This window comes from Pipistrellus kuhlii, unplaced genomic scaffold (genome assembly GCF_014108245.1).
Source record: "Pipistrellus kuhlii isolate mPipKuh1 unplaced genomic scaffold, mPipKuh1.p scaffold_m20_p_3, whole genome shotgun sequence".
In the NCBI taxonomy this organism is placed as follows: Eukaryota; Metazoa; Chordata; class Mammalia; order Chiroptera; family Vespertilionidae; genus Pipistrellus; species Pipistrellus kuhlii.
In genome coordinates, this window is record NW_023425529.1 from 21,315,689 (window position 1) to 21,340,495 (window position 24,807).

Consider the following 24,807-nt stretch of genomic DNA (forward strand, 5'->3'; position numbering starts at 1 on the left):
GCAACAAACCAGAGGGTTTACCTAAAACCTAAGAGAAAGGCCAGTTTCACCTTGTTCTCTCCTTTACCTGGACTGCTGTCATTCTCTGCTCAAATCAAGCCTCCGGATCCAATTTCCTTCTTCCCTGACTCCTGTTCCTTCATACCTTATTCTTGGGTCTTTCTTCAAACGTCAATTACTAAGTTTACATTCCTTTTAGCAGTACTCTTTTTCTATGACTAGCCTCCTTCAAGAAACATTGGCCATTGTGTCTCAAATCAAAGAGTGAAGCACGGAGACCTTGGCACGGAGATCTGATCTAGGCCATGTGGGGGCCAGGACAGCTTTTTGAAATTTTGGCTTAACAGCGGTCGATGATTGAGACCAAGAATGTGCCAGTTTGGAATTTCAGGATCCCTAGGAGAAGCCCTTTTTGAATTGAGGAGCTGGACTAAAAGGGGATGGACACAGGCTGGACTGGGAACGAGAGGTCAAAGAACCCAGCAAATTGTGTGACTTGAAGTAACAGGTCTTAAGGAGAGGGTCTCAGAGCAAAGATGTATGTACAGAAATCAGATTTCAGGCAGATAAACTGTTATCTAAATTTAATAATTTTCCAAATGCTTATCCATTTGGCTTTCCCATTAAAGCTTTCTCTCCTCCCCACATTTGTGAGTTTCACACACATTCATTTAATCAATAACTATTCATACAGCACTGTGCTAGGCACCAGAAAAAAAGCAAGACACAGAATTCCCTAAATAAGATATCAGAAATGACTGCATATTACAGCTACACTGTGAGCTGAGTCTTCATAAGTGACAGCTCACTCATTAAGGAAAAGTATTCCAAGCAAATAGCATTATGTTCCAAGGCCTAGACATGGGAGAGCCGGGATCAGTGAGGAATCACATGTTGTTCAGGGCAGGTTGAGTGAGGTGGGGGAGCGTTTGTGAGGTTCTCGGTCACCTATAAAAATTATTCATTAATTGGATATACAGAGAGTAAGGAAGACAGATTAGCCCATATGGAATAAAGTTGGGGGTTTATCATTCTCTGAGGTAGAATATAATGAGGAAATGAGTTAAAGTCAAGCAAGTTTGGACGTGAACCTGTTGAATGAGACATTAATGAAAACATCCAGGTAGAGAAATATCATCATCTATTTACCCAAGTATCCCAATCCTTCCCTTCATACATTCATTGCCAGAGTGACACTTTCTAGCAATTGGCAAATGCATTGGGCATGTATAGGATGTTCCATGTGGATAGTTTAAAGCAGTGGTTCTCAACCTTCCTAATGCCGAGACCCTTTAATACAGTTTCTTATGTTGTGGTGACCCCCAACCATAAAATTATTTTCGTTGCTACTTCATAACTGTAATTTTGCTACTGTTATGAATTGTAATGTAAATATCTGATATGCAGGGTGTCTTAGACGACCCCTGTGAAAGGTCATTCGACCCCCAAAGGGGTTATGGCCCACAGGTTGAGAACTGCTGGTTTAAAATAAGGAAAGTGGAGTTAGCACAGAACTCTAGTTTCAGGCTCATCTCATGGTGTCCTCCTTTGCTTCCCATGTCCTCCCCACCTCAACTCCTCAAAATTTCTAACTGAAGTAAAAAAAAATAAAAAAAAAAAATCAACAGATCAGCTAGGGGACAAAAATTTGTTCTTCTACCCGTAGTTTCTGAAGTAGCTTCATTCCCCACCCCCTACTTCATCTCACCCTTGCTCTATTCTTGTGCTGGTCAAAATAAATTGGCATTAAAAATCCTTAAGCCCTGTAAAAGACAGTGAACAACTTAATGGAAATTTAAAATTAATGTAATATAAAAGTAGATGCTTTATAATGCCAGAAGTTAAAATGAAAGTAAATCAACTCCAGATGGAGGTTTAAGGATTGCCTTTAAATTATTGTGTTTGTTTAAGCCAGAAAATTTTGACTTACCCTGTCCTGCGTCTGACAAAAATACCACTCTGAGAAAGAGTTACAGAATAAATGTCACCGTTCCTTTGCAAAGAATTTCCTAAAGGGAAATGGTGTAACCTCCAATAATCATTATGAAGCACTCTTCACTCTGAAAACTTAGCCTGATAGTCTAGCTTCAGGGCATTCCAAATTCTGAAAATTGACTTTTTTTTTTTTTTTTTTGCTATGGAATGGTAAGGTAAAGGTTAATTTTTATATATATGGTGTTTGTGTTGTTTTTCTTTCCTTTTTTTTTTTCTTTCTGTAAAGGTTAATTTGATAGTGGTAACTGGTCAGGATGACTAATGAAAATGGGAAAACTGCCAGGACCATGACTTGCAATTTCCAACATGTTTGATAGGAAGCAGAAGTATGGGGAATGCTTCTAAAGAATGTAAAATTTTAAAAAATAACTTTATTTTTAAATAAAATAAATTAACTTGTGTGATTGAATGAAAATAAATTCTTGGATTTAAATTTGAAACAGCAGAAATTAAACTTGGAATATGGTAATCAACTGGTTTGGTTTTGTCTTTTCATTTATATCTTAAAGGTTAATAAATCAAAAGTTATGGATTCTGTGCCCAATAATTCAAACCAGTTTTGTATAAATTGAAATTTATTATTTTTTAAATTATGAGTGGTGCTTAAGAAATACATCACTAAATTTCCCAAATGAGAGTTTTAAATTTAATAATTTATAATTTAAATTATAAATAATATTTCATACCAAGTGATATTATTTGTATTACATTAACTATTTTTTAAAACTTTAAGAGATTTGGATATAAAATTTGAACTTTTAATTTTTACTTTGTTATGGATGAAGAAACAAACATGTTAATATCTTAATTTTTTCTGTGCTTATATTACCAGAGCAGATAAGACATTGGAGATTGGGAATATTTGGACTTTGTTGAGGCATAAAAGTGATCCAAAGGAACTACGGTAAGTATCCCAGAGAAGCAGAGAAATATCTTGTATAACTCCACTGGATGCCTTACTTGATAAAGAATCATGGATTTTACAAGTTACTCTGCTTATACTCTGCTCCACACTCATTTTGCTTCCTACCTATATAGACACATAGATGTACAGTCTGTGCCAATGACTCTAGACTAGAGATGTGGGGGGTGACCACTAGCAATAGGGTACCTTCATCTGCAGCCGCATCACCACTCCTACCGCTATCTTCAAACAAAAAAACAAAAAAACTCTTTAAAAAAATTGGATACTTAAAATGTCATATTGTATATGGAAAACTTGAGCCTGGTAAAATAAGGGAGTGAGAGGCATTGGGGGAGACTGGGCTGGAAAATTCCCACATTATGAAGAGCTTATAAACCAAGCTATGAAATGTATCATTATGCTTAAAATGATGAGAAGGCATTATAGTATTATGAACACAAGGATGAGATGATCATCTCTTTGTTTAATAAAGGTCATGCTGTTTCTGTGTCAAGATGAATTGGGCAGATGCAGGTAAGGCTGGAGACAGGAAGGGGGCTATTAAAGAGCTATTCCAAAACTACAAAAGAAAAAACAACAAAGTAAGACAGAATGGTTCTTCCTTCACTCCTATCCATTATTATATGTGGTTGTCAAGTTGTGATTGGAATTATGCAGCATGAGGTCAATTCAGTCTGATGTCTTTCACTTAGCAATGTGCATTTAAAGTATCTCTGTGTCATGGCCTGCCTTGAGAGCCTATTTCTATTTACTGCTGAATATTTCTGTGAATGGATATACGGTTTGTTTATCCAGTTATCCATTGAAGAACATCTCGATTGCTCCCCATTTTTGGCAATTATGTTTTGGCTGTAAACATTCGCATGGAGGTATTTATGTAGACATAAGTTATCAGACTGCTTGGGTAAATATTTAGAAACACATTTGCTGGATTATGGTAAGATTGTGTTTAGCTTTATAAGAAACTGCCAAACTGTTTCCCAAAGTGGCTATACCATTTTGCACTCCCACCAGAAATGCGTAAGTTTGTTGTTTCAAATCCTTCTAGCATTCCATATTGTCAGTTTTGTTTTAATTTTGGGGGGATTTTTGACATTTTAATGGGTTGTATTGTTATCTCATTGATTCCTTGTAATTCTCTAATGACAAGTGATGTTGGGAATATTTCATATAGTTATCTGCCATCCATATATTCTTTGATGATGTGTCTTTCAGACTTTTTGCTTATCATATAAAAACTAGAGGTCCAGTGCATGAAATTTGTGCATGGAGGGGTTGTCCCTCAGCTTGGCCTGCACCCTCTCCAATCTGGGAACCCTTGGGGATGTCAAACTACTGGTTTAGGCCTGATCCCTGGACCTCTGCCTGCCTGCCTGATCACCCCTAACTGCCCTCCTCTGCCAGCCTGATCGCCCTTAACTGCCTCTGCCTCAGCCCCTGCCACTGTGGCTTTTTCCAGAAGGAGGACCAGACAAGATGACCAAAAAATGTCCAGTCGACACCCGGTCTAATTAGTATATTACCCTTTTATTAGTAATAGATATGCTGTTGTTAGAGCAATTTTAGGTTCACGGCAAAATGAGGCAAAAAATAGAGTTCTGCCCCTGGCTGGTTTTGCTCAGTGGATAGAGTGTTGGCCTGTGGACTGAAGGGTCCCAGGTTTGATTTCAGTCAAGGGCATATTCCTGGGTTGCAGGCTTGATCCCCAGTAGGGGGGCGTGCAGGAGGCAACTGATCAATGATATACTCTATCATCATTGATGTTTCTATCTCTCTCTATCCCCTCCTCTCTAAAATAACAAAAAATTTATATTGAAAATATAAAGTTCCCTGTTTCCCCTACCCCTATACATGTACAGCCTCCCACACTATTGGCATCCTACAACAAAGCAGTACATTTGTGACAATTGATGAATCTACAATGAGACATCAATATCACCCAGTTGACAGTTTACATTAGGGTTCACACTCTTGGGGTTGTACATTCTATGGATTTTATAAATTTATAATCCTATATAATAAAGAGGTAATATGCAAATTGACCGTCACTCCAATACACAAGATGCTGCCCCCATGTGGTAAAAGATAGCCACCCCATGTGGACACAAGATGGCCACATGGGAGGGCAGTTGTGGGCAATCAGTCCAGCAGGGAGGGACAGCTAGGAGGCACCAGGCATAGAGGGGAGGGTAGTTAGAGGTGACTGGGCTGACAGGGGAAGGCAGTTGGAGGGGGACCAGGCCAACAGAGGAGGAAAGTTAGGGGCAATCAGGCCGGCAGGGGAGTGGTTAGGGGGTGATCAGGCTGGCAAGCAGAAGCAGTTAGGGGCAACCAGGCAAAGGCAGGCAAGCAGTTGGGAGCCAGCAGTCCTGGATTGTAAAAGGGATGTCCCAGATTGGAAAGGGTGCAGGCTGGACTGAGGGACCCCCCACCCCATGCACAAATTTTGTGCACCGGGTCTCTAGTGACATATAATCACCATTATAATATCATACAGTGTAGTTTCACTGCCTTTAAACTGTGCCTATTCATCCCTCCCTTTATCATAACTACCGGCAATCAATGACATTTTAATTGTCTCCATGGTTTTTGCCTTTTTCTAAAATGTCATATATTAGGAATCACATAGTATATAGTCTTCCAAGATGGCATTTATTTACTTAGTAATACACATTTAAGATTCTTTCATGTCCTTTCATGGCTTGACTGATCATTTCTTTTTAGTACTTAATAATATCCCATGATCTGAATATTCCACTGTTTATTTATCCATTCACCTACTGAAGAACAACTTGGTTGATTCCAAGTTTTGGCAAATATGAATAAAGCTGCTATGAACATCCAGGTACAGATTTTTATGTGGACATGGGTATTCAACTCCTTTGGGTAAATACCGAGGAGCAAAATTGTTGGATTGTATGGTCAGAGTATGTTTAGTTTTGGAAGAAAATGCCAGTTTTCCAAAGTGGCTTATAATTTTACATTCCCACCAACAATAAATGGAAGTTCCTATTGCTCCACATCCTTGCTAGCATTTGGTGTCAGTGTTTTGATTTTGGCGATTCTCATAGGTGTATTGTAGTATCTCATTTTTTTCATTTTCAATTATATAATGACATATGTCATGAAGCATATTTGACATAGTTCATTGGCATCTGTCTCTTTCTTTGGCAAGGTGTCTGTTCAGATCTTTTTCTCATTTTAAAAATCAGATTGTTTTCTTATTTTTGAGTTTTAAGAGCTCTTTGTATATTCTTGATAATAGTATTTTATTAAAATATCTTTTTTTGCAAATATTTTCTCCTAGTCTATGGCTTGTCTTCTCATTCTTTTGACAGAGTTTTTCACACACAAAAAAATTTAGTTTTAAAGAGGTTCAGTTTATGTCTTTTGAGAAGTTTTCAGTGGTTATTCTATAGTTTACAATATACATATAGAATTAAATATACTTTAAAACAATACTGTACTGCTTCACAAATAGTGCAAGTTATTTTATAACATGATAGTTTCAATTCTACTTCCTATCCCATAGCATTCGTCATTCATTTCTCTTATCTAGATGTTGTAATTACCCATTACTATGATTACTTTGAGCTGTAGTTATCTATTAGATCAATTAAGAAATAAAAAGTTTAGTTTACCTTCATTTATTCCTTTTCTTGTTTTCATGTAAATCTGAATTTCTGACCTATATCATTTTTTCTACTCCATGAAGAACTCTTTTTAACCTTTCTTGCAGAACAGCTCTGCTAATGATGAATTCTGTTAGTTTCTATTTGTCTAAAAAATCGTTATTTCTCCTTTACTTTTAAAGAATAATTTCACTGGTTATAAAATTTTAGGTTGGTGTTTTATTTCTCTATGATCCCTTTAAATAATTCTTATACTTGCTCCTCAATAGTTAGATAATCCCACCCCAGTCCCAGCTTTTTGTAAGACATTATCTTTATCTTTGTTCCCCCCCCCCCCCCAGGAGTTGGAATATAATATGCTTTGGTGTTCTCTGGACTTTTTGGATCTATGGCCTTGGGAATATTAGACATCATTATATTAATTAATGATAGACATCATTAATTCTGCAATATTCTCAGTCATTAGTTCAGATATTTGTTCTCTCCATTCCCTTTCTTTTTCTTGTGGTATTCCAATTATTCCATTTTACACCATTTGAAATTATCCTACATTTATTTGATATTCTATGTTTCCCTCCCCCCATTATTTTGTCTCTTCTCATTTCAGTTTAGAAAGTTTCTATTGACATATACTGATGCTTACTTATTCTTTCCTCAGCTGTGACTGGCCTATTGATTTATAAAGAAAAAGCATTCTTTATTTCTGTTACAATACTTTTTTATTTATAGGAAATCTTATTAACTTTTTATGAAGTTCCTATTTCTCTGTTTTCATTATCCATGTATTTTTACATTTTGTCTTTTTAAATTAGAGACCCATTCATAGTTCCATCAGCTTTTGTCTATGTCAGCTGATCTTGGCTATGATTTTCTGTATTTGCCTGTTTTTCTCAAGTCCAGCAACTTCCAATTTTTAATGGTCTAAGAAAAGTAACTTGGAATTTTTTTTTATTGTAAGTAGGTTCCAGAGCTCATTTACCATATTGTTATTGATGCATCTTCAATATTTTTTCCATTTTATTTCAGCTCTTACATGCATTATATGTATTTTAGTATATTTTAAGTGTGTAACAATACTAAGACAAATTGCACTGACCTTCAGTGGCAACATAGGGCTTGAAATAGAATTAACTGATAAGTTTTTAACATTTCAAAATTAGTGTTATTTAGTTTATTTCTAATTTTTCAAGTTACTCATATTCACCTAACTTTACAGATTTTATAAGAATGTGTAGTATATGCCTATGTGACCAGCCAACTGGCCAGTAGCTATGATGCACACTGACTACCAGGGGGCAGATGCTCAACACAGAAGTGGAAATCACAGGCCCGAAAACATGGAACAGATTAATGAATCTCAGAGGGAATGGGGGAGAAGGAAGGGTGGAAAGGGTTTAACCAAAGATCTTATATGCATATTAGAGGCCCAGTGCATGAATTCGTGCACTGGTGGAGATCCCTCAGATTGGCCTGTGACAATGGGGCCAAAACCAGCTCTCTAACATTCTCTGAAGGGTCCCAGATTGTGAGAGGGCACAGGCAAGGCCAAGGTATCCCATTGTGCACCGGGCCTCTCGTATAGATATAAAATCACAAACTTTGCATATCTCCTATTAATAATAATAATGTGCTAATTTTTTATATGCTCATAAACTTATATCTTATCTTTAGCCTTAATAATCCCAGATTCATTACTTTATTCAAATTAAAAGGTTGCATTTTACATTAACTTTGTTGATTTTCTTTTCTTTTTACCAAAAAATGACACGAGCATATTCTCTTGCTGGTAATTTATTTAAGAGTAAATTGTCAGCCAAAACCAAAATCTAACAGCTAGAAATTATGGACAGAGAGCAATGTTTCCACACAACTCACTGAGGTAGTTTATAGGAAGATTTCTTTATACTTCATCTTTTTATTCACTTTGTTCTGATATAAATTAACTTTGAAAGTTCACCAAATCACTGTCATATTCATTTATTTATTACTGGTTATATACATGCTTCTTAATGGATGTGTGGTTGATAAGGCTCATGTGGTGTGATTGGAATGTCAATTATAAATTATTGATAGTGATTTATCAATTAGCTTCTTTTTCTGTTTTGTTTTTTCTAGCATTTTTTTTTTTCTTAATAACATTTTGGGTCAGAGGGGAGAGAAGAAAGAAAGTGTGGGAGAGAAAGAAGTAAATGTAATACCAGTCTCTTGCATTAAATCACCTAAAATCTTTATACACACTTTCTGAAGCCATATTGTCATTGGTATGTTCTGCTTTTGAAGTAATTGGCTCAGATTTTGATGCATATGTTGGCAAAATCACACAACTTAACCAGCTCTCTTCTAGCTGTCCAAACTCATTCGCACTTCACAGTGTGGGATATAAAAACAATCTGCACCATAACAGGGAGTACTTTTGGATAAAGAAAGAATAGAGTGTCCTCACAAAACCCTTATGTCAAATCCAAGGTATTTGGTTCAATGATCTTCTTTGGTATATGCTCTTCTGGGGGGGTGGGGGGGTGAGAAGAGGTGGTGGGGTATTTAAAGTGGTAGGTCATGTTGGTAGCTATTACCAAATGCATTTATTAAATATCAGGGTTGTATGTAAGCCCATTAAGAATGAATTCAACAGTGATTAATAATTCCTTCTGTAGAACAACTAGAGAAAAGAAAAGTCAGATATATATTTTTTCTATGAGTTTTAGAGTTTGAGACAAATGTTCACAGGTTTAACCCATTTCATTCACTCATGAAACAAGTCTTTACTAACCACTATTACAGGCATGGCATTGAGCTGGTTGCTGAGTAACAGTATTAGCCCTGAGGCTTTATTTTGTTGTTCATTCACTCAATATTCATTGAGAAACTAGAATGCACCAGCCTCCTTTAGGATGTAGAGAGGTAACCAAATAAATCAAAGATTTGTCCCTGAAGCTTTATGGTCTTTAGAAATACAAATATTAAATCCAAAAATAAGCCAATAGTATAATATAGGGTAATAAGTCCTATGGAGAAAAATAAAGCAGAAAAATGGAAAAGGAGTGGAGGGGTTGGAATGGGGTATATTTTAAGAAGGGTGAGCAAGGAAAACTTCACTGATAAGTTGTTATCTTGGCAGAGACTTAAAGTGGGTAATGAAGTAGGCCATCTACATATCTGGGGAGAGAATGTTCCAGACAGAACACAGATCAAATGCCAAGGCCCTGGGACATATATACACCTGGCAAGTTCAAGTAAAAGGAGGCAACCATTGTGGCTGGAGTAGAGTGAATGGAAAGAGTGGAAGAAGTTAAGCAGATGAGTGTAAGGATGTCAATTGGAGGCGGAGAAACATCAGATCATCATGAGAAAAGTGATGTAATCTTATTGCTGTGTGGATAACAGACTATCGGGGTTAGGGCAAGGGAAGTAGTGAGAGCAATGAGGAGCTTGCAGTGATAACTGAGATCCTGGCAGCTTGGACCAATGGAGGTGATGGGAAATAAATTTGCTTCTGGATTGGCTGTGGAGTATGAGAGACAAAGAGGAAATTGGAAGGATGAAGTGCCATTTCCTGGGATGAGAAAAAGCTGTGGGTAGAGAAGAGACGATTTTAGAGGAAAAGTCAGGAGTTAGTTTTGAACAAGTATCGTTTCTGACATCATTTTGATATGCTATGGTGATGTTAAAAGGCAGTGGGATGTAAGAGCCTGGAGTGGAGGGTAGAGATCCAGGCTAGAGATGTAAATTTGCAAATATCTCAGTATAAAGGTGGTATTTGAAGACACAAGATGGATGAGGTCACCTGGAGACAGCATGGATGAAGGAGCAGCCTGAACACTGAGGCACCACTAACGTTTAATAGTTGGGTTGATGAGGGGGAAATCAGTAAAGGTGACACAAAATATAGTAGGAGGAAAGCTAAGAGAGTTTAGAATCCCAGAAGCTATAAAGAGAAAGTTTTTAATGAACAAAGTGTTGACCAACTGTTTTGAATACTGCAAATAAGTAAGAGGAGGACTTATAATTGGATTTAACTATGTGAAATCATTGGCAATGAGCTGGTGTGGATAACAGCTTAATTGGAGTCGGCTCAAGAGAATATAGAGAAGAGGAACAAAGAAGTAAACATAAGCTTTTAAGCTATTATCCAACATCACATAACAGTTCTTGGCAATGTACCCATCTTAAACATTTATTAGCTATAATTTTGTTTGATGGCACCATGGTGAATCACACAAATTTAGTGAGATGTATATTCAGTGACTATTTAGTAGTGCAGCAAATTTAGTTTTAATGTGCAATGCTATAGAACCAAGACCAGACGGAATGAAAGTAGGGGATAATGTGGTGAAGCAGTCCTTAGAAGTGGTGTTTTTTGTTGTTGTTGTTGTTGTTTTGTGTTTTTTTTGTGTGTGTTTTTGATTTTGCAGGAAATCTCTTGGATCTTTCCCTCATTTTCTTTCCCATTTAAACTAGACCTTGACCTCTGCTTCCCTAAGGGAAGGGAAGCCAGAGCACAAACACAAAGAGAAACCAGGTATTTGTCCCTGGACTTTAGCATTCCAAAGGCCAAGATCTTGTCTTTTAAGATTAGATTATAGTCAGAACCCCCTTCTTACTCTCGGCCCTTAAACACCCCCATCCTTAGATGCCTAGGAAGAGAAAGGACATCAGAGAGAAATTTTGTTGTGGGCCTATGTCCCTTCCCTAGGTTGAGCCAGTGATATAAGATTAGAGAAGAATAAAGGGGCAGAGATACCCCTAGGTAGGTTTAGGGCATTTAGAACAGGGGAGGACAGCTCCTCCATAACCTATCTTGGCCCTAAAAGCCCTCATCAAATGCCTCAGGACTAAGGAGGGACAGGAAGGGCAGCTCATGAGATGACCAGGCAGATAAATCCCAAACAGGACAGAGAGCTACTGTCCAGATGCTTGGTACACCCAAATGCTGGCCACAGCTGTGCAGCCAAGAGCCAGTGGGCCTGCGCATGTCCTATACTCTGCCAGGGGATTTCAACAGCAGATGTGCTCAGGTTCATCAGTGGATGGTACACAGGGGAAAGAACACCTAGTATACCTACACCAGCAGACAACTGGAGAGACACATGGAGAAGGACTTCCAGTGCTTGATGTAAGCCCTCCTGTGTTTTATCTCACAACAGGGAGAAAAGAGGTGGTATTAAAACCTTACAGTGGCTGAATCAACCATTATTCCACTAAAACAAACAAACAAACACAGAAATTACAGGCTACACTCACATAAAAATGGACTACTTTAACTTTCATGTCAGAACACAAAATAAGACTTAGCATTAATATTAGGTTGTTTTAGAGAAGTTTACCAACCACAACTGCATAGAAAGTGTTCTTACAAGCTCTTTGGGAGAAGCGGTGATGCAAGGACATGTAATACTGTACTTGGAAGAACTGAATTTGAATCCTTGCCCTGTTCCTTTCCCTGGAATCCCAAGCAAGGTAATGATGCTCCCTGCACTCTAGTGCCTATATATATATATATATATATATATATATATATATATATATATATATAATTATATAATTATTATTATTTAATTCTATTGTTTATGGTATCACATAATTGTTCTCATCCCCTCATTCCCGTCCCAAACCCCAACCCACATATGCCCCCACCTCCCTGTTGTCCATGGCCACTGGCTAGGCCCATATGCATGCACACAAGTCCTTTGGTTGATCTCTCCCCCTTCCCCCCACCCTCCCCTACTTTTCCTCTGAGGGTTGAGAGTCTGATCGCTGCTTCTCTTTCTCTGGGTCTGTTTTTGTTCATTATTTCCTCTAGATGTGTGAGATCATGTGATCCAAGAAATACCCTTGTAAGAACCGAAACTGAGACAAGCCAAAATGGTTATGCTGAGAGGTAAATGAGTCTGTAATGAGTTCTAAAAGGAGGATAAGTAAGTGTACCTCACAAGACTACTGTGATGATCAAATTTCATGTATATGTATTTTGTAAACTCTAATTGTTCCAAACTAAAGGGTAAAAAAACTGGTGCCAGGGGCTGCAATGTACCAGGCTCCTTTTCTATGGTAAAATTCTATGCCTTTTTCTAGAGGCCCGCTGCATAGGATTTATGCATTGGTGGGGAGCATGGCCTGCTGTGGCAGCGCTGCTCATCCCAGTCAGCCAAGCAGCACTCCCACTGTACTGTGGGAGCGCACTGACCACCAGGGGGCAGCTCCTGCATTGAGCATCTTCTTCCTGGTGGTCAGTGCACATCATAGCAACTGGTCGACCTGTTGTTCTAGTCATTCCACCATTTGGTTGCTGGGCTTTTATTATATAGAATATTTCATATACAGGATGGGGCAAAAGGCTTACAGTTATTAATATGTAAAATAATACAATAATTAATAATACAAGAATAAATTCTGTGTTTCGTGTACTCACAACTACAAACCTACTTTTGCCCACCACTGTGTAATATATTACATTTCATTACATTATATTACATTCTGAGCTTTTCTGGGATAGCCTTATTGTACTGCTATCATCTTGGCATACTTTTTGATAATACCCCTTTCACTCTCAAAAGTATTTTGGTTTGGATGATAAATTACATGGTCACCCGTTATTTACTTTCTATACAATCTCCTTGCAGGATAAAGAAGGTATTTTTATCTTTTCCATGGGTGAGGCACCTGAAGCTTAAGTGGCTTTAGTAATATATCTATGCTCTCACAGCTGTTCTCCCTGCATTACTGAAAATCAAACCTAAGCCCATCAGCTTGAGAGGTCTGTTCTGGCTGCTGTCCAATCGTGCCAGGTATCACATTACCCTGCTGATGGTGCATGTGTAGATTGGAGCACTTCCTCCGAGCGCAGAGCATGGGTCCATGTGGACTGACAGCAGCAAGTCAAGAGCAGAGTGCAGGCTGAGCTTTGAATTCCTGAGCCGGCAGCCTCCCAAATCCTGTTTACCTTCAGTGATCTGGCCTTCGCCTTGGCTTGGCAAGCAGTACAAAAGCATGCAGATTAGCTGTAAGCAAAGCAGCTCAGAAGCATTACAGGAACAACCCATTTCTTCAGTTTTCTTTTTATTTGGGCTTTATTTAAAAAATTCTTAAAAGAAAAATCAACATCTCCCTCAAATCTGCCTTTTCCTTGGCATTCCAAAGCTTTTAATTGTGTCCAGTTTATAAATCTAATTTGTGAACCCTCAAGAAAAAAGAGGCCATGTTTGCTTCTGTTAAGCTTGGAGTAAAGGTTTATGCCAGATCTCATTTTAACAGAATGAATTCACTATTCCCTGGTAAACTCTGGATATGAGTTGTAAATATTCTGGTGACCAAAAAGACTCTCTGGCTCTGGTTTATGAAATTATGTGATCTTGATATTATAAATCAAAAAGATTAAAATCTTGGCCTGAAAAATGAATATTATTCCTACTGTAAAATTTGCTTTAGGCAAAAAAAAAAAAAAAAAAAAAAAAAAAAAAAAAAAAAAAAAAAAAAAAGGCCGCATTTTGCAACATTGTTTGGCTAAAACTGGTTCTTTACAAGTCAAAGGAGATGGATATGTGAGGGAATGGTCTTTAGTTAATTCAAGCTGATATCATCTGAACAAAGAAGGAAAAAAGGAAGAATCATTTGATAATTGTAATTATGCAGATAATATTCATTACCAAGATAGTGAGGGCATAAATTACCATCCTCTTATACTGATAAAAGATGAGGAAATGGCAACTTTGTTTTGAAATAAATGTGCTTGTAGACCTTGTATGGAAATTGTGCCCACTGACCCAGACACTGCTATCAAAATGGCATGAACATTCAACATCAAACAAAATATTACCCCAGAATGGTGAACAGGAGGCAATAGTTTAATTCATTAGAAGGTAGGCTGTGAGCAATGCATGTATTAAGATGCTGAATGAGAAAAGAGAGACACTTTCTATTTGGGAAAATGTGTGTTTATAAAATTGGAATGAATCCTTCTACAATTTCTACAGGATGAAAAAGGCGTTTCAGGGATCGAAGAGCACATCTAGAATCCGGATGGATAACAGAAATGACACATATTCAACATGATATACACGACTCCCTCAGAGGAGCAGGGAGCAGCCTCTGGATCTGGGATGCACTTCACAGAGAGAGTGGTCAGGAAGATCCCAGGAGGCGCTACAAAAGTTGCAAGCAGACTTGCAGCCCAGGGCGTGAGTGCAACACATCCTAAGATCATGTGGACTGAGGGCGGGGTAGGGGGGGAAAGCTAGAGGGAGATGTTTCCAGAAGGTAAGGTTATAGGTACGTTCAAAGCAAATTACAAGTGAAGCACCCAGAAGTCCTGGCAGAATGGCCACCATGGGGGTTCTGGGGATCCCAAAAGGACCCCTGGAAATGCTAACTGCAGTAAGACAAGAAGGGGTAAAGAAAGAACGCAGAGCTGCAAACAACAATGACCTAAAGAACAGCAGAGGAAGGAGATGCCAGAAATGGTCTGCTCTGGTGAGCCTCCTGCTTCTGAAAGGATGTGGAGCTGAGTGCTGCAAGAATCAAATTTAAAGACGCTGAAACAAGTTTCCATCCATGTGGGCACATGACACCTGGTCAGGAATAATCTTAGGGTATTCGTGATCGGGGAAGAGCATCATGTGTGATGACTTGGTACATCAGCCCCTGATGACCAGGGCAGAGGCACTGGGGGGACAGGAAGTGAATTGGAGAAGGTCACTTTCATTCAATGACTTACTCCATAGGCATTCAGAGATTTTAAAAATACTCAATATGAATGTGTCTATTTAGCACTGAAATTTTGGTCTTTACATGAGCATCCACCTTTTGGACAATGATCCCATTAAATTCACTAACCGTTAATGTTGTGTCTAACAGGGACTCAGAAAAAAGAGGGTATGCTTATTTATTCTTTCTGAAAACCAAGAACATTTTCACTTTTTTTTTTTTTTTTATAACTTCCTCTCTGGCTTCCCTTCTATAAGCTGAATTCTTTTCTTTCTTTCTTTTTTTTTAATATATTTTATTGATTTTTTTACAGAGAGGAAGGGAAAGAGATAGAGAGCTAGGAACGTGATGAGAGAGAGACATCAACCAGCTGCCTTTTGCACACCCCCTCCCGGGGATGTGCCCAATGTACATGCCCTTGACCGGAATCGAACTTGGGACCTTTCAGTCCTCAGACCGATGCTCTGCCACTGAGCCAAACCGGTTTCGGCTATAAGCTGAATTCTGACACCTAACTCTAAACACTTAAGAAAATATTAAAATGTATATTAGACTTAAAACAAAAACAAAAACAAAACATGTATCCACATCCACTATGCCAAAGGGAAACACCATACTAGGCACTGTTGGCCAGGGAGGGGGATGAACTCTAGAAGCACAAGAACTCGGTCTCTGCAGTGCAGATGGGGAGAGAGCTGTTCACAAATATCAGTTCGCAGCAGAGTGTGACCTGTGTTATGCATTGAAGTGACAGAGGCCACTGTTTAGGAGAGTGTAGAACATTTAATTCTAACAGAGGGAATTCTACTTTTAGTAATTAATCAAAAAATATCTACTGGACAAATACAGAAAAAATATGGACCCAATGATTCTTGTGTCAGTATTTAGCCTACACTGGATTGTGCCAGCATGTCAATTACTCTGATACTAGATTTGGAGTAATAGAAAAATATTTAAAATAAAGTGCATGTATATGTAAAAATGATCTTTAGGACCAGTCTACAGATTCTCACTATCCTCCTTTTGTGCCTGTAGCAGGCATTACTAATTGATGATAGCATTTTCCTCTGTGCTCATTGCAGGGCCTTAGAATCCTTCTGCCTTCTTCTTCTTTTAAATGTTTTTATTGATTTCAGAGAGAAAGGGAGAAGGAGAGAGAGAAACATCAGTGATGAGAGAGAACCATTGGTCTGTTGCTTTCTGCCTGCCCCCTACTGGGGATCAAGCCCACAACCCAGGCATGTGCCCTGACCAGGAATTGAACCAGTGACCTTCTGGTTCATAGGTCAAGGCTCAACCACTGAGCAACACTGGCCGGGCAGAATCCCCCTTTCTTGACATATGGCTGCTGAGAGATGCTACCAGCTGACTGAGGTGACCAAGATGCCTGCCTTGTACTATCCAGGACACAGACACTCCTCCTCATGCCATGCTGTCTTCGATCTGTGGGCGTCCTTGGTCTGGTGGGAACAAGGAAGGTGGAGCAGGGGGGAACTGAGGTTTCTCACTTCTGCTTCTGGTTAACATTTTGCATTTCAGAATAAGACTTCTTTGGGCAATGAATTTACTACTGAGAATGGGAAAACTATGAAGATTTCCTAAAGTGGGCCCTTTATGCCTTTTTGTAATCTCCTGAACTGATAAGGACAACCTATCAGTTATAATTATAAAATAATGACTATATAATACACAACAAGCAAACTATTCTGTTCATGAACAACTTTGCCATAAATACACCCTGGCTCACTCCTGATTTTAATCCTTTCAAATTTAAATTTCATGATATTTCATTCATGTTACAGTATTTAACTCTGTAAGAAGTGATGAATTATTTTGATTGTGTAAGTAAATTTAAACTCAAGTGGTTAGCAGTATACTTCTCTTATGCAGGTGAAAAGTTAACCTGCTACAGAAGTGTAATAATATAACCATTTTGGAAAATTATATGGCAATATCTACTACAGCTAAAAATATGCTTACCCTGTGACCCAGCAATTTCACTCTTAGATTTATTCAAAAAGCATACATATGTTCACCAAAAGATAGCAGTAATATTCATAAGAATCCCAAATTGGAAATTTCACAAATGCCCAAGAACAGAATGGCTACACTGTCATATGACAATCAATAAAATATTTTACAGCTGTGGTCGGCAAACTGCGACTCACAAGCCACATGCTGTCCTTTGGCCCTTTGAGTGCAGTTCTTCCACAAAATACCATGGCCTGGGCGAGTCCATTTTGAAGAAGTGGCTTTAGGAGAAGTTTAAGTTTAAAAAATTTGGCTCTCAAAAGAAATTTCAATCATTGTACTGTAGGTATTTGGCTCTATTGACTAATGAGTTTGCCGACCACTGCTTTACAGTAACACAAATAGACAACTTAGATCAATCTTCCAAATGTAAAATTTAGTGAAAGTACTCAGACACAAAAAGAGGTTATACTGTGTACTTCCAGGTATGTGTAGTTCAAAAACAGGCAAACCAGTCTATGTGTTGGAAGTTAATCTGCAGGGCTGATTTCTCAGATGCTTTTTGTTTGTGAAAATTTGCACAGCTTTAAACTTATAATTTGTGTATTTTTCTATATGTCCGATGCTTCAATAAAATTTAAATAAAGAAACCACAAACTAATAGTCAACCCAATACACTGAGCAGTAGGTCGTGAACTTCAAGCTTTATAGACAGTCAGATCTGGGCTAGGATGTAGGCTCCACGGCTAATTTGCCACGTGACCTGCACAAGTTATTGAGGATCACTGTTTCATTGTCCTTATTTGAAACAGGGATAAGAATATCTAACTCACAGGCTTGTTATGACAGTTAAATGGCATAATATTTTTTTAATATATTTTATTGATTTTTTACAGAGAGGAAGAGAGAGGGATAGAGAGTTAGAAACATTGATGAGAGAGAATCATCGATTAGCTGCCTCTTGCACTCCCCCTACTGGGGATGTGCCCGCAACCAAAGTACTTGCCCTTGACTGGAATCGAACCCGGGACCTTTTAGTCCACAGGCCGATGCTCTATCCATTGAGCCAAACCGGTTTCTGCTAAGTGGCATAATAAATATCAAGAACTTAGTATAATGTCTAACATGTCACCATAATATATAATAATAACAGCTAACATTTATACAACATGTCCTGTGTACCCAGTTCTGTTCTAGGGACTTAATTTTTCTTCTTAAAACCCTGTAGGTGGGGCCTTTATTTGACAAAAGAGGAAAGTGTAGCATAGACTTTAAATTATGCATCCAAGATAACACTGCTATGAGGGGAGGGAAGCCAGAATTAAAATCCAATCAGGCTACATATTCAACCGCTGTATTACCTTGTGTAATAAGGACCTAATAAATGGTAGGTATTACTATTATGAGCACAAACACTGGCAGAGATGTAGGAGGTTATAGGGAAGAATTGAGTGTGGGCTAAATTGCTGTTCTGCAGGAGGCAAATGGTAACTCTAGGGGTTAGGCTTTGAAATTCTGTGCTTTATGGCTGCTCCTATTATTATGCAATCACCATACTTAATTGGGACAGGAAATAGAAGTACATAAATGCAGTATTATCACTGCACTTTATAAGTAGAGACAACAGCTGCATGGAAGGTAAGTGACAAGCTCAGCCTCGGTCGAATTAGAGCCCACGCAGGTAGAATATACTTCAGGAAAACTGTCTACCTTGTTAGGTTGTATCCAAAATCGGTCTTGGCTTTGGTGGAACGTTGGGTGATTATTTCCCCCCCAGTATTTCCAACATTTTTTATAATGAACATGCTTTATTTCACAGTGGAAAAATGACTTGAAAAAGAAAATCAAGTGAAAACAAAAATCAATCTCTGTACAGCAATAAGAACCACATGTCTTTTAAATGGAAAACATGCTTATTTCTCCTTTGTTTCTTAGAAGTAGCTTGCCAGACACAGTCCACAGCTTTGAATCATTTACATAAACACACCCAAGCCAAGTGTTTGCACGCAACAGTTAAATTGCACCCACATTGGCAACCGAATGACTTCAAAGGGTAATGGTAAAAACTGATATTCACTTAGGTTGAACTTACTTTAGATATTTCTGACAAGCCATCCACCACTGATTTCGGTAGACTTTAGCATCCTAAGTAACTTTGAAGGAAAACTTTATTAATCCTGAGTGGGGGGAAAAGTACTAAGTGGTAGCAAAAGGTACAAATTCTTAATTGTGACCATCCACTAGAGGGCGCTACCAGTACTATTGATACTATGTACAAAACTCTCAGGAAAAGTTCAACATCCCTTTTACCTTTACTTCCCTCTGCCCCAAGCACAGAAGGCTAATGTGATGAGGTCACTATAATTCCAATGTCATAGTTTTTCCTGCATAAATCAGGTCAGTTTCTCTTCCTTATGAAGGGATCAATGTGTTATATTTGCTGTTAAGACTGCCTCGCCCTGGCTGGTTTGGCTCAGTGGATAGAGAGTTGGACTGCGGACTGAAGGGTCACAGGTTTGATTCTGGTCAAGGGCACATGCTTGGGTTGTGGGCTCGATCCCCAGTAGGGGGCGTGCAGGAGGCAACCAACCAATGATTGTCTCTCATCATTGATGTTTCTATCTCTCTCCCTTTCCCTTCCTCGCTGAAATCAATAAAAAATAAAAAAAATTTAAAAAGACTGCCTCAAATTCCTATAACCATTTCATTGTAAAAGTGTTATTTTACAATGTTGCATGTTTCCCATGTGCTAAGAACTGTCCTTGTCACCATGATGGTATATTATACATGAATGACAAGACCACCTTCTTGTAGGCTGGCGATAAATAAGTAGCTCTGAGATAATGATGAGGCATATGAAATGATCCAGGACTGAAATAATGATGAGTCATATGAAATGACCCAGAAACTATAAGACATAGCAGGTTGATGCTATTTTGTTTTTCACTTCTAAATACTATTATTCAGAGTGACAATATCGGCCATAGTCATTGTGGAAAGCCATCTGAGGAAGGCACAGAAGGGCAGCAGAAGCTGGCATGAGCAAAGTCACAGAAATAGAAATATCATTACTATGGAGAAGGAATGCTTTTCATTTAATACTGGAGGCCCAGTGCACAAAATCATGTACATTGAAAGGGAATTAATTAGAAGAAATATCTTAATATCACTATTCGCCCTTTCTCTATAATAGGAGTGTCAACCAAATTCACAATCGACAATGATGGATGGAAACACACTTGTACAATTGGCACCAGTGAGAGCTTTATATATAGATAAACTTGCTTAATTAGACCTGCCTTCTGATTTAGCTAAACTTTTTCCAGCCCAGTGAAGCACCCCAATTTCTCTTTCAGGTAATTGTCAGCAACACAGCAGTAAATATCAACACGAAGCAGATTATTATTATTATAGATCACGCAGGGAGAACAAAGGGTAAAATATTTAACTGCAGCAGCGTTTGACTATATTCTATGCAGTGAGAAAACCTGGAGTCATTTTCAAGGTTCACCATTTCTTTTCAGTTGGGTCAAGTTTCTAAACTTTCTAAATCTCTGTTTTCTGGCTAATGAAAAGAAAATAGGATTCTACTGAGTCTCCTATCTACCTACTCCAGAGTTACTATTAGGATCAAATGAGATGAGGCATGGGAAAATGCTTCACAGACATTTGGTAACAGGTGTAAAAATATTTGCACCTGGCTGTAAAGCAAGTCATGTTCTTGGGCATTGCTACATGACATCATTGTCCAGTGCCCACAGCCAGTTTCCAGGCTGGGCTAGGCTCTGGGCTGCATTTTATGCCATGGGGTCTCGGCAGCATCGGTTGCGATTTGGTGGGCTGTTGCTCTGGGGTGGTGGTGAGGCTTGTGTCCCACTGTGGAGAAGCAGAGTGTTGCTTTGTTGGCACCAGGTCTGTGGTGCCATTTCTTTGTAAATGGCCAGTGCATGACACGGCAGCTCCTGCACTGAATGTCTGCCCCCCTGGTGGTCAGTGCACATCATAGTGACCAGTCGGATGGTTGGAGGGACACTTAAACATATTAGCCTTTATATATATATATATTTCTAGTTGTCCCACACTGGTTTGGAAAACTTCTAAATGTATCAATTCACCTGCTTTTGAGATCAAGTAATATTCTGTCCCACATATTGGAATAGGTGGGTTTTTATAATTTCCAAAGCTGTTAGTAGACTGAAGCAAGCCACCTTTTGGAGACTGAGGCCCTCACCTTGTCCCACCTGATCCTGGACTTTGGGGGTTTGTTCTAAGAACAGAGAATGCACGGCACCACCCATCTGTGTCCTGAGACTTTGAGTCTCGTAGCAGTGCCCAGGAGTGAAGTGGAACAGTGGTAACTTGAAGGGAGGAACCCAGTCCAGCTAGAAGGCCTCCTTGTAGCTTTCCATGTACTAGGAATAGAAATTTACTATGAACAAATATATATTTTAAAGTTAATTTTCACATAGTATTTGCAATTTAATAGAACTTCTTTTTATTGAAACCAGACCTACTGCACATGTTCTTAGGTATTAAAGCCTAGTACAATTACATTATTATTTGACAAAACAGAGATTTTTTTGTCATAATAACTTTTCTTTAAAAAATGGCACTGCTTTTTACTTATATTGAATTCTCTGCTTTTTAATGTTATGCTTCTGAGGAAAATGTTATTTTCTTGTTAAATTAGTGTGTGCAGACAAGCATTTACTCTCCACACATCACTATGACCTCCTTGTAAGTCATCACTTCTAATATTTGTGGTCTAAGAATGAGCTAGTTTGGGTGAGTCACATATTTACACTTAGCCCAAAGATTAAGATAAAAATTAACATCACAATTTTCCTTAAGTAATGGAAAAATGTGACTTGTTATACTTTTTTCCCCCCCTGGGTCAATGTTTTTCCAGCCATTCCACAAAGCCCTCTTGTCACCCAAGCTTCTTTGAGGTTTTCTTGAAAGAAAGGATGAAGGGAGTTGTGACGGGTGTTTAATTTTATATTTGATAACAATCGTCTGCTACTCTAAGAGAACACAACTAATCACCATGAAGGTTACTGTTCTAGACAGTGAAAAATATGAACCAGTGGTATAGACTTTGAATGTCTGGAACAAATGAAATTGAATTGAATTTACCAAATAACAGGCCCCAGACAAACACGCTGTTTATAAAAGAGAGATCCTTGACCCCAACCTAGAGATATTTGCTTATCCAACATAAAAGACGAAAAGTCTGGTGTTTATAAATGGAGGAGAAACAATGAAAATTGGGAAAATGCCAACAGTTCTATGAGAAAAGAATAAAGAGCCGTGGTCTCTGAAAAATATAGGACCACTTGTAAAGCCTTCATAATTCACAGAAAAGAATATTCACAGTACATTACTTATGCCATCCCATCATCTAAATAAGACATCTACAAGAAATACATTCACTGAAGGCATATTATGTGAGTTGTATACATTTCACTAATACAAATGATCCTCTCTGGCGATTTTTTCAAGATAGATATTATTATTATTATGGATTAAATTGGTATTAATAGTGGAATCCGAACCCTCAGTCACTATGAATGTCACCTTATTTGGAAATGGGGTCTCTGCAGATGAGGTCATTAGGTGGGCCCTAATCCAATATGACTGTGTCCTTATAAAAAGGGGAAATTTGGACACAGAGCAAAAACAGACATGCACAGAGGGAAAATGATTCAAATACACAGGGGGAACATATCACCCAGCCAAGAAGTGCCTGGGGCCACCAGAGGCTGGGAGAAAGGTCTGGAACAGACCCTGCCTCTCAGCTCCCAGAAGGAACAGACTGTGCTGCAGATGCTCTGACTTCAGACTTCTAGTCCCCAGAACTGTCAGAAAATAAATTTCTGTTGTTTATGACATTTTGTTATGGCAGCCGGAAGGAACAAAGACAGATCTATATTCCTAATTCCAGTCTTCTGGCCTCCCATTTAGCCACAGAAGCTCCCTGGCAATCAATGCACCACAGAAGTTGTGTCCAGACGGCTCTTCGAGTCCACCACCTGATCTGGTTCTGGACCATTTCACACAGCCATCCACACAGAGCAAGTTCCTTTTAAAATTTGCCAGACCAAAGCAATTAGGAGGGCAAATCTGTTCTAAACACTCACACATTGCATGATGAGGCCAAACAAGTTCTATTTTGGTTATTGCTCCTCATGAAAGAAGCCGTGACCCTGATCATCAGAAAAGAATCAAGGGATGATTTTATTTCATTTCCTTCCAGGAAAATTTGGCCTAATAGCTGGAGTCATCTGATTAATGAGGATTTTGCAGAATGTGAAAAACACTGGAATTACAAGAAGTGACCATGGACTTTTTCTGAGAGCCAAAGAACATAGCTAGTCTTATGTGTTTCCATCATCTGGCAGCTCATTGGTCCTCTGCCCAGCAGGGCAATCAATGTCAAAGCTTGCCTGTCACACTCAGCAACCATGTTCATAAACACGGCCTCTATGTTTTACCTAGGTAAAAGGAAGACTTAAACACTCTCATGCAAACAGAATTGTCACAATTTAAGTATTTCCAATATATTAAACTTCAGGATGGACCTGTCCCAATATTTGATGAAGGAGCATTAGAGAAGCTAATTTACATGAGATTATAGTATCATAGGTTTTCATATTTTTTTGCAATGTAGGTCACACATGCTGAGGCCTTTACCATGGTGATTCTTATTCCACAGAGAAGAATCCAAAAAGTATATGTATATTTATTAGGATAACAAACTCAAGTAATAGATATTCAGACTGAAAAAAAAAAAAAAGACCAAACAAGAGAAAGAAAACCTAGATGAAGCAATGAAATGCAAGTAATTAAAAATAGAGGAGAAAAAAGCAGGCATGGTATCTATAATAATAAAAGGGTAATATGCTAATTAACTGGACATCTTCCAGACATCATTATGGAAATCCTTCCTGACTAAGCCAGAGCCAGAGGGAAGCCAGCCCGGGTCCCAGGTGCCTGCAGGTGGCTGGAAGAAAGAAGCCCGGGTCCCGGGTGCCTAATGGCGGCCAGAGGAGGGAAGCCTGGATCCCAGGTGCCAGAAGGAAGCCAGTGCCAGCAGTTAGGGGAAGGAAGGCCTACTCTTACATGAATTTCCGTGCATTGGGCCTCTAGTTAGAACATATAAAATAATCTACCACCACTAAGTTTTCTTTTCATCTTTCACTTTTCCGAAAGGATCTATGATGCATTGTAACTATCAGAAAAATATGCACACACCTGGTGCCACCTGTATAGGTGTGACTAGAATCTGCCTGCTGGAAAAAAAAGGATTAAAAAAAAAAAAAGTAGAGAAAATGACACATAAAAGGACAACTTAAGTTTCCGGCAAACCAAATATATAGCTAAGTTGTTCAACCCTGCAGCATAGTCGTCCTGGGCTGTGTTTTCACAAGAAAATGAGGGTGGAGAGAATCACAAAAGTCTTGGCGCCAATCCACCCCTGTGGCCTGCTAACACAGGCCCAACTCCCCAGAGCACTGGGGTCACCCTGGAGTCACTGCCAGAAGAGATGCTTTCATTAAAATTGAGGAGGGAGGAAAATTAGGC

At 38.7% G+C, this 24,807-nt stretch overlaps 1 protein-coding gene and 1 long non-coding RNA gene across 7 annotated transcripts in view; one reads left to right on the plus strand and one right to left on the minus strand.

Moving 5' to 3' along the window:
* Positions 1 to 24,807, minus strand: part of RERG (RAS like estrogen regulated growth inhibitor) — a 106,191-nt gene that overhangs the window by 21,893 nt on the left and 59,491 nt on the right. The window lies entirely within an intron of this gene.
* On the plus strand, positions 1,269 to 24,332 carry LOC118729905. 5 transcript variants are annotated; one of them, XR_006742794.1, is made up of 3 exons: positions 1,269 to 1,481; positions 6,515 to 6,516; positions 24,320 to 24,332. It is a non-coding gene; the product is annotated as an uncharacterized LOC118729905 (long non-coding RNA). The 5 variants fall into 5 exon arrangements; XR_004991306.1 differs by lacking the exon at positions 24,320 to 24,332 and adding an exon at positions 15,946 to 15,957 and having other exon boundaries at positions 6,515 to 6,519; XR_004991307.1 differs by lacking the exon at positions 24,320 to 24,332 and adding an exon at positions 14,783 to 14,813.